Source organism: Dreissena polymorpha, chromosome 4, assembly GCF_020536995.1.
Source record: "Dreissena polymorpha isolate Duluth1 chromosome 4, UMN_Dpol_1.0, whole genome shotgun sequence".
Taxonomy (NCBI): Eukaryota; Metazoa; Mollusca; class Bivalvia; order Myida; family Dreissenidae; genus Dreissena; species Dreissena polymorpha.
Window position 1 is genome coordinate 18,875,578 of NC_068358.1, and position 12,368 is coordinate 18,887,945.

Sequence of the window (12,368 nt, forward strand, 5' to 3'; positions counted from 1 at the left end):
CAAATTTGACCCCAGGGGCATAATTTGAAGAAATTTGGTAGAGGACTTTTAGATGTCTCTACATACCAAATTTGATAGACCTAGGCCCAATGGTTATGGACAAGAAGATTTTTAAAGTTTTCACAAAATAGGCCTTATATAAGCATATGTTCAATTTTGTTACCCCTGGGGCAGGGTTAAATTTGACCCCAGGGGCATAATTTGAAGAAATTTGGTAGAGGACTATTAGATGTCTCTACATACCAAATTTGATAGCCCTAGGCCCAATGGTTATGGATGAGAAAATTTTGAAAGTTTTCACAAAATAGGCCTTATATAAGCATATGTTCAATTTTGTGACCCCCTGGGCAGGGTCAAATTTGACCCCAGGGGCATAATTTGAAGAAATTTGGTAGAGGACTATTAGATGTCTCTACATACAAAATTTGATAGACCTAGGCCCAATGGTTATGGACGAGAAGATTTTGAAAGTTTTCACACAATAGGCCTTATATAAGCATATGTTCAATTTTGTGACCCTGGGGCAGGGTCAAATTTGACCCAAGGGGCATAATTAAAAAAAAAAATTTGGTTGAGGACTATTAGATGTTTCTACATACCAAATTTGATAGCCCTAGGCCCAATGGTTATGGACAAGAAAATTTTAAAAGTTTTCACAAAATAGGCCTTATATAAGCATATGTTCAATTTGGTGACCCTTGGGGCAGGGTCAAATTTGACCCCAGGGGCATAATTTGAAGAAATTTGGTAGAGGACTATTAGATGTCTCTTCATACCAAATTTGAGAGCCCTAGGCCCAATGGTTATGGAAGAGAAGATTTTGAAAGTTTTCACAAAAAACAGTATCCAGATTATAAAGTTTGCAAATCCAGATTATTTGCAAACTTATTTTTTTATTTATTGAACAATTGTAATGAAATTTTGCATATTTGTAGGGGGCATTGAGTGCATACATGTAATTGAAAAGAGTTAAAATGTTTTTGGAAAGTTATTTGATGATAAAGTTGCCATCTTCCGTGGGATCCCAACGGAGTTTTGGCTCCCCCGGTAAGAATTGCAATTCCCACACGGGAGTTTTTTTCCAGATGGGAGAATTTTTCCTATATTTTACAAAAAATGTAATTTAAATATTATGCTTTGTTTACTGTTTCAATGTTTACAAATACACATTCTTAAGTCATAATTGTAAGAAATATGTACTTAAATAAGAAAATAAAGTGTTTGTAGATTTTCTTCCCCATGGGGTGACGGGGGCTCCTGCCAAACGCCCATTTCCATTAAACACCCGTGGGAGGTTTGACGGGGACCCCATCAAACTTCCATTTTCAATGAACCCCAATGGGAGTTTGACGGGGGCTCCCTGCCCATTTACAAAGAACTTCCGGGGGAGTTTGATGGGCCCCCCCATATACCCATATAACTTAAATACAAATAAAACACCTTTTTGAGTAATCATATATGTATGTTAAATTCAAAATACAGTAAACATCAGTGTAATCAATAAAATACAATATAAGCAACCACCACATATTTTTAATGTTACCATAATCAATGGCAAATTATACATTTTCTTAAATAATTAGTGAATACAAATCAGAAAATATACACCTTGAACCCTATATGTAAAAGAGTAAATGTTTAAATATAGAATAAAAATTGCAAAATTCAGGGGAGGTAATAAATGGATATACATTTTTGAAAGAAAATCTAACCCCACATTAAAAAGTACTATATATTTTTATATGACAGAATTAAAGATTGCATTAACATATTTTACATATATTAAACATTTCACACAGAGAAGGAAACCCGGTTGGCTACAACAGTGCTGCATACGAGTTATTTAGAACTTCCCCCTCCTAGATTGCACGCTGTAATGAATTGAAATGCACATTGGTATGATAATAATGAAACATACTGTGTCTTTTTTTGCAAAAAAAATACCTCATTTAGAAAATATAATGTAATAATATAATAATTTAAAGTGCATAATTGTGTTATGAGTATTATACCTGCACAATGAAATTTCATGACATGAAAGTTAATTTATATGACAAACCATTTTTTTCAAATAGTTATATATGTACAATAAATAGCACATGCTAATCGCTTTCCGCTTTTATTGTATTTTTCGTTTAAAGATCTTTCCCTTTAACAAAAATCCAGTTTAGAAATTGTCGTGCCTGAGGAGCTTTTGCGGACTCCACAGGCTAATTTGGGAGGACACTTTAAGCATAAAGCTGATTTTCCCAGATTGAGGCTCATATAATTTTTTTTTTTAAATAATAACATTGTGTACAAAATTTGAAAATTGGGACTGTGAAAATACTATTGTAAATAATATACACTAAATATATCAATAATACCTCATTTGTCTACACTGTTTTCTTAGTCTCCGATCACCATGGGATGGAATATACAAATAATAATCCTGAAAAAGAGATAAAAATTAAATAATACATGGTTTTACTTTATCCCACAGTACTGCTGCATTAATTATGATGACAAATATTGAAAATGAAATAAACATTCAATACGTTTCGATTCATTTGAATACAATTTAAATGCAACTAGAAATGGCGCGGCATAGGCCGACGCGTATCCCCACGCCGCATGTTTGACTCAGGGGCGCCCCAGGGTTGGTAATGGGGCCATGCATAGTTGAGATTGACCGTATTGTCATAAGAGAAGTTCAGTATCAATTAGAAGTGAATCCGTGTAGAAATTAAGAAAATTATAATAAAAGGCAATTTTGGGTGGGCGTGGCCTATGTGGGCGGGGCGCCCCAGGGTTGGTAATGGGGCCGTGCATAGTTAAGATTGACTGTATTGTAATATGAGAGGTTCGGTATCAATTTGAAGTGAATCGGTGTAGAAATTAAGAAGTTATAGTAAAAGGCAATTTTGGGTGGGCGTGGCCTATGTGGGTGGGGCGCCTCAGGGTTGGTAATGGGGCCATGCATACCTGAGATTGACGATATTGTCATAAGAGAGGTTCAGTATCAATTTGAAGCGAATATGTGTAGAAATGAAGAAATTATAGTAAAAGGCAATTTTGGGTTGGCGTGGCCTATGTGGGCGGGGCACCCCAGGGTTGGTAATGGGGCCATGCAAAGGTGAAATTGGCCGTATTGTCATTAGAGAAGTTCAGTATCAATTTGAAGACAATCGGTGTAGAAATTATAGTAAAATAACCTTAAAAATGAGTAAAAATCTCTGACCCGGCCCCACCCCAACCCCCATAACATTTTACCCAGGGGTCAGATCAAAATTCCAAATAGTGCAGGGTCGCTCATTTGCTCATAGCTACCATGTGTGTAAGTTTGAAGGTTCTAGTGCTAATAGTGTATGAGGAGCAGGTGGCCAGGATGGACGGAAGGACAGACAGACGGACGGCGGAGATAACCCCAATATCCCCACGCTTTTCAAAAACCGTGGGGATAAAGACAATTTTGAGTGGGTGTGGCCTATAATGGGCGGGGCGCCTCAGGGTTGGTAATGGGGCCATACATAGTTGAGATTGACCGTATTGTAATAAGAGATGTTCAGTATCAATTTGAAGTAAATCGGTGTAGAAATGAAGAAATTACAGTAAAAGGCAATTTTGGGTGGGCGTGGCCTAAGTGGCTGGGGCGCCCCAGGGTTGGTAATGGGGCCATGCATAGTTTAGATTGACTGTTGTCATAAAAGAGGTTCAGTATCAATTTGAAGTGAATCGGTGTAGAAATGAAGAAATTATAGTAAAAGGCAATTTTAGGTGGACGTGGCCTATGTGGGCATGGCCTATGTGGGCGGGGTGCCCCAGGGTTGGTAATGGGGCCATGCATAGCTTAGATTGACCGTATTGTCATAAGAGAGGTTAAGTATCAATTTGAAGAGAATCAGTGTAGAAATGAAGAAATTATAGTAAAAGGCAATTTTGGGTGGGCATTGCCTATGCGGGCGTGGCCTATGTGGGCGGGATGCCCTAGCGTTGGTAATGGGGCCATGCATAGCTGAGATTGACCGTATTGTCATAAGAGAGGTTCAGTATCAATTTGAAGTGAATCGGTGTAGAAATGAAGAAATTTTAGTAAAAGGCAATTTTGGGTAGGCGTTGCCTATGTGACCAGGGCGCCCCAGTGTTGGTAATGGAGCCATGCATAGTTGAGATTGACCGTTTTGTTTTAAGAGAGGCTCAGTATCAATTTGAAGTAAATCGATAAAGAAATGAAGAAGGTAATGTAAAATAACATAAAAAATGAGTGAAAATCTCTGACCCGGCCCCGCCCCAACCCCCATAACTTTTGACCCAGGGGTCAGATCAAAAATCCGTCGCTGTCACCGTCGCACATATGCTCATAGCTACCATGTATGTAAGTTTCAAGGTTCTAGTGCTTATAGTGTAGGAGGAGCAGGTGGCCAGGACGGACGGACAGACGCACATCACCACAATATCCCCACTTTTTCTCCGAAAAACGTGGGGATAATAAACATAGCTTATATGCTATATACAATCAAATTACGTTAGAAAAGAAATAAAACGTTTCGCAAAAAGTATGCGTTGTCGACAGGATTTGAACCTGCGCAGGAAAATCCTAAAAGATTTTAAGTCTATCGTCTTAACCACTCGGCCACAGCATTTTTACACTGGCTCTTCAATCTTCGAAGAAATCGCGGGAAATCATTATGGGTGCGCTACCTAAAAATTTGCAATTTTACATTTTACAAGAAGACATGTAACAATTCAGTTTTACTGCAAATAATGCATTACTAAAAAGTTGCAGGTGGAAAACAACTTATATATGCTCAAGAACTTAAGTGTTCTAGTTTTTCATGTTGTTTTTTTTATCAAAATGTATTCATTGTTTTTAAAACCTATTGCAAAACCAGTTAACAGTAGTGCAGAAAATAGATATCATGGTTAGCATACGAACACAGAATACATTTGTAATTTTAAACTAAACAAAATGATATGTAACATTAAAGTTATTTCTATTTTAGTAACATTTCAATAGGTATAACATATCTTCTATTGAGCTTGCATGACGATTAAGCTGAACGGAATTCAATGGGGGAGGGATATCATGTGTAGTCTATTTGAGGCGTATCAACCCTCACCAAGTTCCTTTCTTTGTTTTATCAATGACAGGAACAAAGAAACACTGATTGTTTTTTATTATAAACCTATTGAAGAACAATGTGCTTATACGCTTATGGCTGCCTTTTGTATGCTGACATTTCTTTTTAATTTGAATTTCAAACTACAAAGTCATTTAACGTGACAAACCGGTACCTTCAATGAATATGTAAAGTTATACTTGTTAAACAATAGATAATATTTTGAACCAATAATGCATTGGCAATTAAGATAAACAATATAATTTCATGTGTTAAGCTATTGAGCGGGAACAATATTTTTACTGCAGTAATTTTGAATTGCAAAACAAACACCATGTGCAATGCAAAGTGCAATTATAATAGCATAAATAAATCTCAATTTATTGGGCTAAAACCAGTTGTGTATTATTCATTACACTTATCATGTTGACCTTGAATCCAGCCATCAAACCATTATCAAGTCATTATAATTTATTAACCATGATATAAAGTTTCACATCTTCAATGATCACTTTTTTATAAATTAGCTCTTTTTGTTTCATTCAACTGAGTAATTGACCTGAAACCGTTTTACACGAAAGGAATTCAACAGATCCCAGAATTCATATCTAGATATATGTATGTGATATCGGGAAACTATCATGATTACCGTAGAGTAATAGCATTAAGTGCTCCAATGAGACCACAATACTGATGTTATTGCTGTGTGTTGATGAAAATGAATTGAACATTGATGTAGTCTTATAACTTGGATGATGGCTTACAATCTGCAATCTGCTACTCCTTCCATTGTCATTCTATGTAATAATATTGCTTTTAATGAATTTATAACAATCAAATTTCTAAAATCCGCATAAAACAGATAAAAAACATGTTTTCACAATATTACACATTGAAACAGTTGGTGACTGTTTCTAAAAGCATATGCATATATTCAACATAATTAGTACCATAAGCGTTTTACCTAAAGAGATTTGTTCAGAGATTTGTGCATTTGTGAGCAATGTCGTTTAAGTAATATACTTTTAAAAATGCAGAATTTTACCAGTTTTAAGAGAAGTTCAGTATCAATTAGAAGTGAATCGGTGTAGAAATGAAGAAATTATAGTAAAAGGCAAATTTGGGTGGGCGTGGTCTATGTGGGCAGGGCGCCCCAGGGTTGGTAATGGGGCCATGCATAGTTGATATTGACCGTATTGTCATAAGAGAGGCTCAGTATCAGTATGAAGTAAATCGGTGCAGAAATGAAGAAGTAAATGTAAAATAACATAAAAAATGAGTGAAAATCTCTGACCCGGCCCCGACCCAACCCCCATAACTTTTGACCCAGGGTCAGATCAAAATTCCGTCACTGTCACCATCGCACATATGCTCATAGCTACCATGTATGTAAGTTTCAAGGTTCTAGTGCTAATAGTGTAGGAGGAGCAGGTGGCCAGGACGGACGGACGGACAGACGCACATCACCACAATATCCCCACTTTTTCTCCGAAAAACGTGGGGATAATGATAGAGATGAAATATGTATAAGCAATACTATATGATTACCAAATACATGCATTTGCAAACAATGACATTGAAAAACAACCATAACCTTATTTTGCATTATTTCACAAATTGAACTGTTAGTTTAACGTTTGTTGATGATAGTTAGAAAGAATGAAAAAGGCATTTATAGCATGTGAATGCGAAAAATGTTTATCCATTTCAGTGCTTTATTGCTCCAATGAGACCACAATACTGATGTTATTGCTGTGTGTTGATGAAAATGAAGTGAACATTGATGTAGTCTTATAACATGGATGATGTCTTACAATCTGCAATTTGCTACTCCTTCCATTGACATTCTATTTAAAAAGTAAAATATAACCTCAAAGCACAGACATTTGAAAAAGTATGACGGACAGACGGACATACATACGTAAATGCAATCACTAGATGCCCACCTTCGGGGGCATAAAAATGTAGTCCTGTTAAAAATCACTTGACACTTTAAAACATGTTTACCTTCACCATGACTAACAAAATATCCTAATGATGACTGGGACCATTCAACTTCCTGACGGCATTCCTCCAGAGATGACTGTGTTTCTTTGTCAGATGGCGGCAAAGTTTCGTCCGAATCTGAAATCTTTATTTAAAAAAAAGTATTATAACATTGTAATAAATGTATTAAAACGCATGTATTTATTTATAGTTATTAGTTGTACATTGTATATAGTTACTTTAAACAGTATGAAAAGGTGTATGATATTTTATTTAATATAAAAACAAGTTATCGTTTCATGTCAAACACAAACAAGTCAATGCGTTAAATAATTTCCTATCATCTAAAATATGCCATATTTATGTATTAATGTTATGATCAAATGAATATCTTATTTGCTCATTTAATCAAATTAATAATCTTATATCTTTTAAAGAATATAAAATAATTATACCTTCCAAAAATATATGTTACATAAAGTGTATTGCTTTTAAAACATAGCACTTATGCAAATTGTTAAACTATTTATAAAACGATTTTCTCAAATAATCTTTGTTTTCCCCTTGTTTGCCAGTGTCTGTACCTCTATAACTGCATCACTGCCATCAGTTCCTTCAGAATCATACTCATACAGGTCTTCACTCATAGTTCATTAGTGACTGTGTTATCTATAAAATATACAAAATTTCAATCAATAGGAACGACTATCTGTATCAATGTTATTTTCAATAATTATGTGAAATAAATGAAATTTGGTACGAATGAAGTTTGGTACAAATCGTAAAATTTTGTTTCATAAATAAAACACTTATATTTAATTTAAGTTCAATGGGTTCAAACAAATAAAAAAAACATACACAGGTGTAAGTATTATAATTATATTATTAAACAAACCAATAAACTTCTCAAGTGTTACAGCCAAGTTGTTGTTTTTGTTTGTTTACAATGTAACAGTTACCTCCCTTGTTGTATTTTACCAGGTAATTATAAAATAACAAACATAACATATACGCGCAAAATATTTCAGATTGTTATTTTTTATGATGTAAAGTATACATTTTTCTTCTAAATAAAACCATTAAATACTTAGAATTCGTAATATAACAAATAAATAATTTAACATGAAAACTTACCATAAAAAATCGGCAAAGAAATCAACGCGATTGCGGAATATGTTGGTCAAATTCTTCAAGTTTGTTCATCGTTCTATTAAATCCATGTACTCTTTTAATAAAAAATACGTTTTCAACGAGTAATTGACGCGTATTTTGGCAACCTACAGTGGGGTCGGTTTTCGTGAATATACAAAAAACTTATCTCCCCTGAATTAGGTAGGTGCGGTGGTTGCTAATGCTAACAATATCAATTTTAGACATTTTCCAGCTTCCTATATTCAATATTTTGCTGGGTAGCGCTACTGTGTTTAAGTTATTTAGTTTGCCTATTATCTTTTTTCAAATAATTGATTTTCAATAATAATCTTCTATATAATATACAATATTGTGTATATTGACTCATTTCATGGCCGTCAAACCAGAAATAAAACAAAAATTTGTCCAGGCTTGGCGAAATTGCCGGTCCGCCGGTCCTGACCGGCAGATTTCAATTTGGTCCGGCAGGTTTAACAAGAATGTCGGTCCTGGTGACCGGCAAAATGTGAAATGATTGCAAACAAATCTTTTTTTTTCAAGTTGAAAATTCGAAGAGCAAATCGCTTACTACATCATGAAAATGAAATCGCTCGTTGTTTTGATGTTTGCTGTAGGTTTGTTACGTACAATTAGCAAATCCAACTTGTTACACAACACCTACTTTAAACTCGTTTGCAAAATCGCCAACTGCGTTCTAACAAAAAAGATCTTGATAGCTTTTACATATTTTTCGAGTAGGATAAGGACAATAAAATATGGTATCGTGATCAACACAACCATATGCATACGCCATTTTTCATAAGTGTAAAGAGTACAGTGCATTATGGGGCAGAGCTTTCATTGGACGAGCGAATTTAAATTTAGATTGAATGCAATACGATACATGTACAAAGAAATGTTTTTATTGCATCATATGCAGTGCCATGTAAAAAAACGTGCTTCCCGGGGACTTTCTGATACTGGTCAAAAATGAAAATGAATCTCTGTTAACAATTACACTGCGTTAGCATGTAAATAAATCGTCTTTTTTATTTAATTAATTACTAGTAAACGTTCTGAAAAATGAAATGCCTTAATCATTAAATGTCAGGTAACGTGTTTTGTACTGTGCGCAGTATATTTTAACAGCCGCTCCAAACTGCAATCATATTAAAGTAAGAATGTTTAAATCGTTTCGAATAACTTAAATTTGATAATTATTCGGCTTGCACATACGTTATTGAAATTATCGCACCGAACCGTTCTAATAGGGAATACATGTAATAAAAACTGACACGCGAATTTTTCACAACATGATTGACATTACACAACCGATTAACACCAATTAGCTGCCAGTGTAACCTCTAAGCGATTAAAATCAATTTAACGGCCGGTTGAATAAAGAGATCAAGATGTGATCGCTGCCATTTTTGAATTTTCTAGTTAAGTTGTTGTTGCTTTACGGTCCGGCTAAATTTTCTCCGGACCGGCACATTTTCTGAAATGCCTGTCCGGATGACCGGCAGATTTTTTCTAATTTCGCCATACAGTTTGTCCATCTAGAATTACATTGTTGTTCTACAATATTTTTGAGCTAATGCTATATGGTAGCCATATGCCTTCTGTAATTAACATTGACAAGTTTATGTTAAAATCTGTTTATCTAGTCAAATCATTGGCTTGCAATATATTGAATATTTTAAGGTCACAATTATATGTGGCAACCAGATTGATTTTTAACAAGATCGTCTCATCATCCTCACGGAGTACCAGTACTTGCTGCTCTAATAAATGTTTGTCCAAGATTCATGTTAAAATTCATCATGTCTGTGGACAAACATGTTGTCATAGTTCATAAATATCCACACATAACACTGACAATTACATAGTAAATTACAGGAAACAGTTTGGATTGAATGGCAATAATCCACTTGTATAATCGATTATTTTTTTGTATTTTATATATTTACTAAAATAAACATTTTGTTGGTCAAATGTTTAAAAAAAATCCATTAATTGAAAAATCATGAAATTATACACATACTTAAGTGCAATTCAGTGTCGTTTGTGTCTGGTTTGACTTTTCAACAACGAATATTGACAAAAAGCACAGTTTGAAAAAATACCTCTCGTATAGGTATTATATATACACTATATGATACTTATACGAGGGGTTACAATATTTTTGTCAGTATTTGTTGTTGAAAAGTCAAACCAGACACAATACGTGTGACTTTTAACAATCTGGAACCCCTGGGGTAAGTTCCTGGGTGGGGGGCAAATTTATGATACTGCTGCCTGTGGATCTATTCTGGGTGCAATTGCACTTTACCGGTACGTAAAAAAAGAACAGAAAAGCGAACCCTAACCCGCAAAACCTAACTAATAATCCTAAAACCTAATAATCATTTTTATCCTATATATTTCCTAAATATCGGGGGCTATCGCCCCAAACCCCCGCTGTGTCGATAGTGGTAAACAACTGCGTACCGGTAAAGTGCAATCTAGCCCTAGTCTGTGTGGTCAATCAAGTGCACTGTAGATTATTTTGAATTTCTTGAACATCAACTTTTCACACAAGGTTTACCTCTGCTGCATTTTTATGTCCCCCACTATAGTAGTGGGGGACATATTTTTTTTGCCCTGTCTGTTGGTTGGTTGGTCTGTTGGTTGGTCTGTTTGCGCCAACTTTAACATTTTGCAATAACTTTTGCTATATTTCCTATCTATTCGTTCAGCCCTATCTATTCGTGAACAATCTTCACGCAAAATTTGCCGCAATCCGAACGGTCGCGCGTGCCCGGTTTCTATACAAGTTTTGACAGGAGATATTTTGCTCCCCAGATATGTGAAAAATGCGAACTAAAAAAGGTAAGTAATCTATTCAATTTAACTATTTTTCAAAATATAAACCAACCTTTCGCCCAAAACAGTCATCCTTTTAATGAAATATGCATATAATTCACTTTTTTCTCTGTGTTTACATTTGTCTTTCCGTCTGCAAGGCTGTTTGGATTGCCGGGACCAAATGAACTCACACAGACGCTTTAGCTCAAAAATTGTGGTCCGCAATGGGGTTACTGCGATGTCTGTAGTCAATTAATTTTCAATTAACGTTATGGCGTTTATCTTTTTGCAAATTCTACAATTGTTGAGCCCTATAATTCCTAATCATTTCTTTCGTTCAAAAGCCCACTCCATCCAGATATAATGGCAAGTATAGAAACTATACAAAAGATAAAATTCTAAAGGCTTACTATGATGTAAAGAAACATAGATCGTCTCTGCGCAAGGCGGCCAGGGAATATGGTGTCCCCTACCAGACATTGAGGGACAGAGTCTCTGGCAAGGTTGATCCTGAAGATTTTGCGAGGGAAACCGTACTTGAGACAGAAGAGGAACTGGGGCTGGTAGAACATGCAGAACAATGTGCAAGATTGGGATACGGGTATTCAAATACGGAAATGAAAAACTTGCTGGCGAACTGGCGTTCAAGCTTGGATGAAGGGAAAGAGACAAACCCCTTAAGTAACTGCTGGCTTTATGGTTTTTTTGGGACGTTGGAGAGAAAGGCTTTCAACACTAAAGCCATCTGCTCTGGATTCCAACAGAGCGAAAAATACTACCCCAGAGGCCGTTCAGACATACTTTCACAATCTTAAGAATACCATTGACACCCTACATCTTGAAAACAGGCCAGACCAGACCTGATATTTAATATGGACGAGACTGGCATAAGTCCAGAGCACAGACCGCCAAATATTATTGCCCCTTCCAATGAAAAACCACATTCAGTAACGTCCCCACGATCTGCAACGATGACCCTCATAGCATGTGCCAACGCAGCTGGAAGCAACATACCTCCCTACTTTGTTTTTAAAGGTGAGGTATAAAAACGAATATCGAATATCTATGCCATTAACCATAGTTTATACAATTTTACGTCAGACAATTTTTAATTACGAACATGACTTTATAAGTAAAAAAACACTGTAAAAGAAAGAGAAACTCAATATGTATCTCATTTAAAACGATAAATTGATAGTGACCAAATGATATTACGACTTTTTCGATCAATACTACGGATATGTTTCGGACTTAAATCTAAATAATATGTTATAATTTAACAGGTAAAAGATTCAACGAAGACTT

General features: G+C 35.4%; 1 long non-coding RNA gene across 1 annotated transcript; it reads right to left on the reverse strand.

Moving 5' to 3' along the window:
* Positions 1-1,521: 1,521 nt before the first annotated feature.
* LOC127880092 (uncharacterized) lies at positions 1,522-8,021 on the reverse strand. The gene is made up of 5 exons (XR_008049414.1): positions 7,981-8,021; positions 7,670-7,754; positions 7,107-7,230; positions 2,367-2,431; positions 1,522-1,871 (listed from the first exon to the last, which is right to left on the reverse strand). It is a non-coding gene; the product is annotated as an uncharacterized LOC127880092 (long non-coding RNA).
* Positions 8,022-12,368: the final 4,347 nt, after the last annotated feature.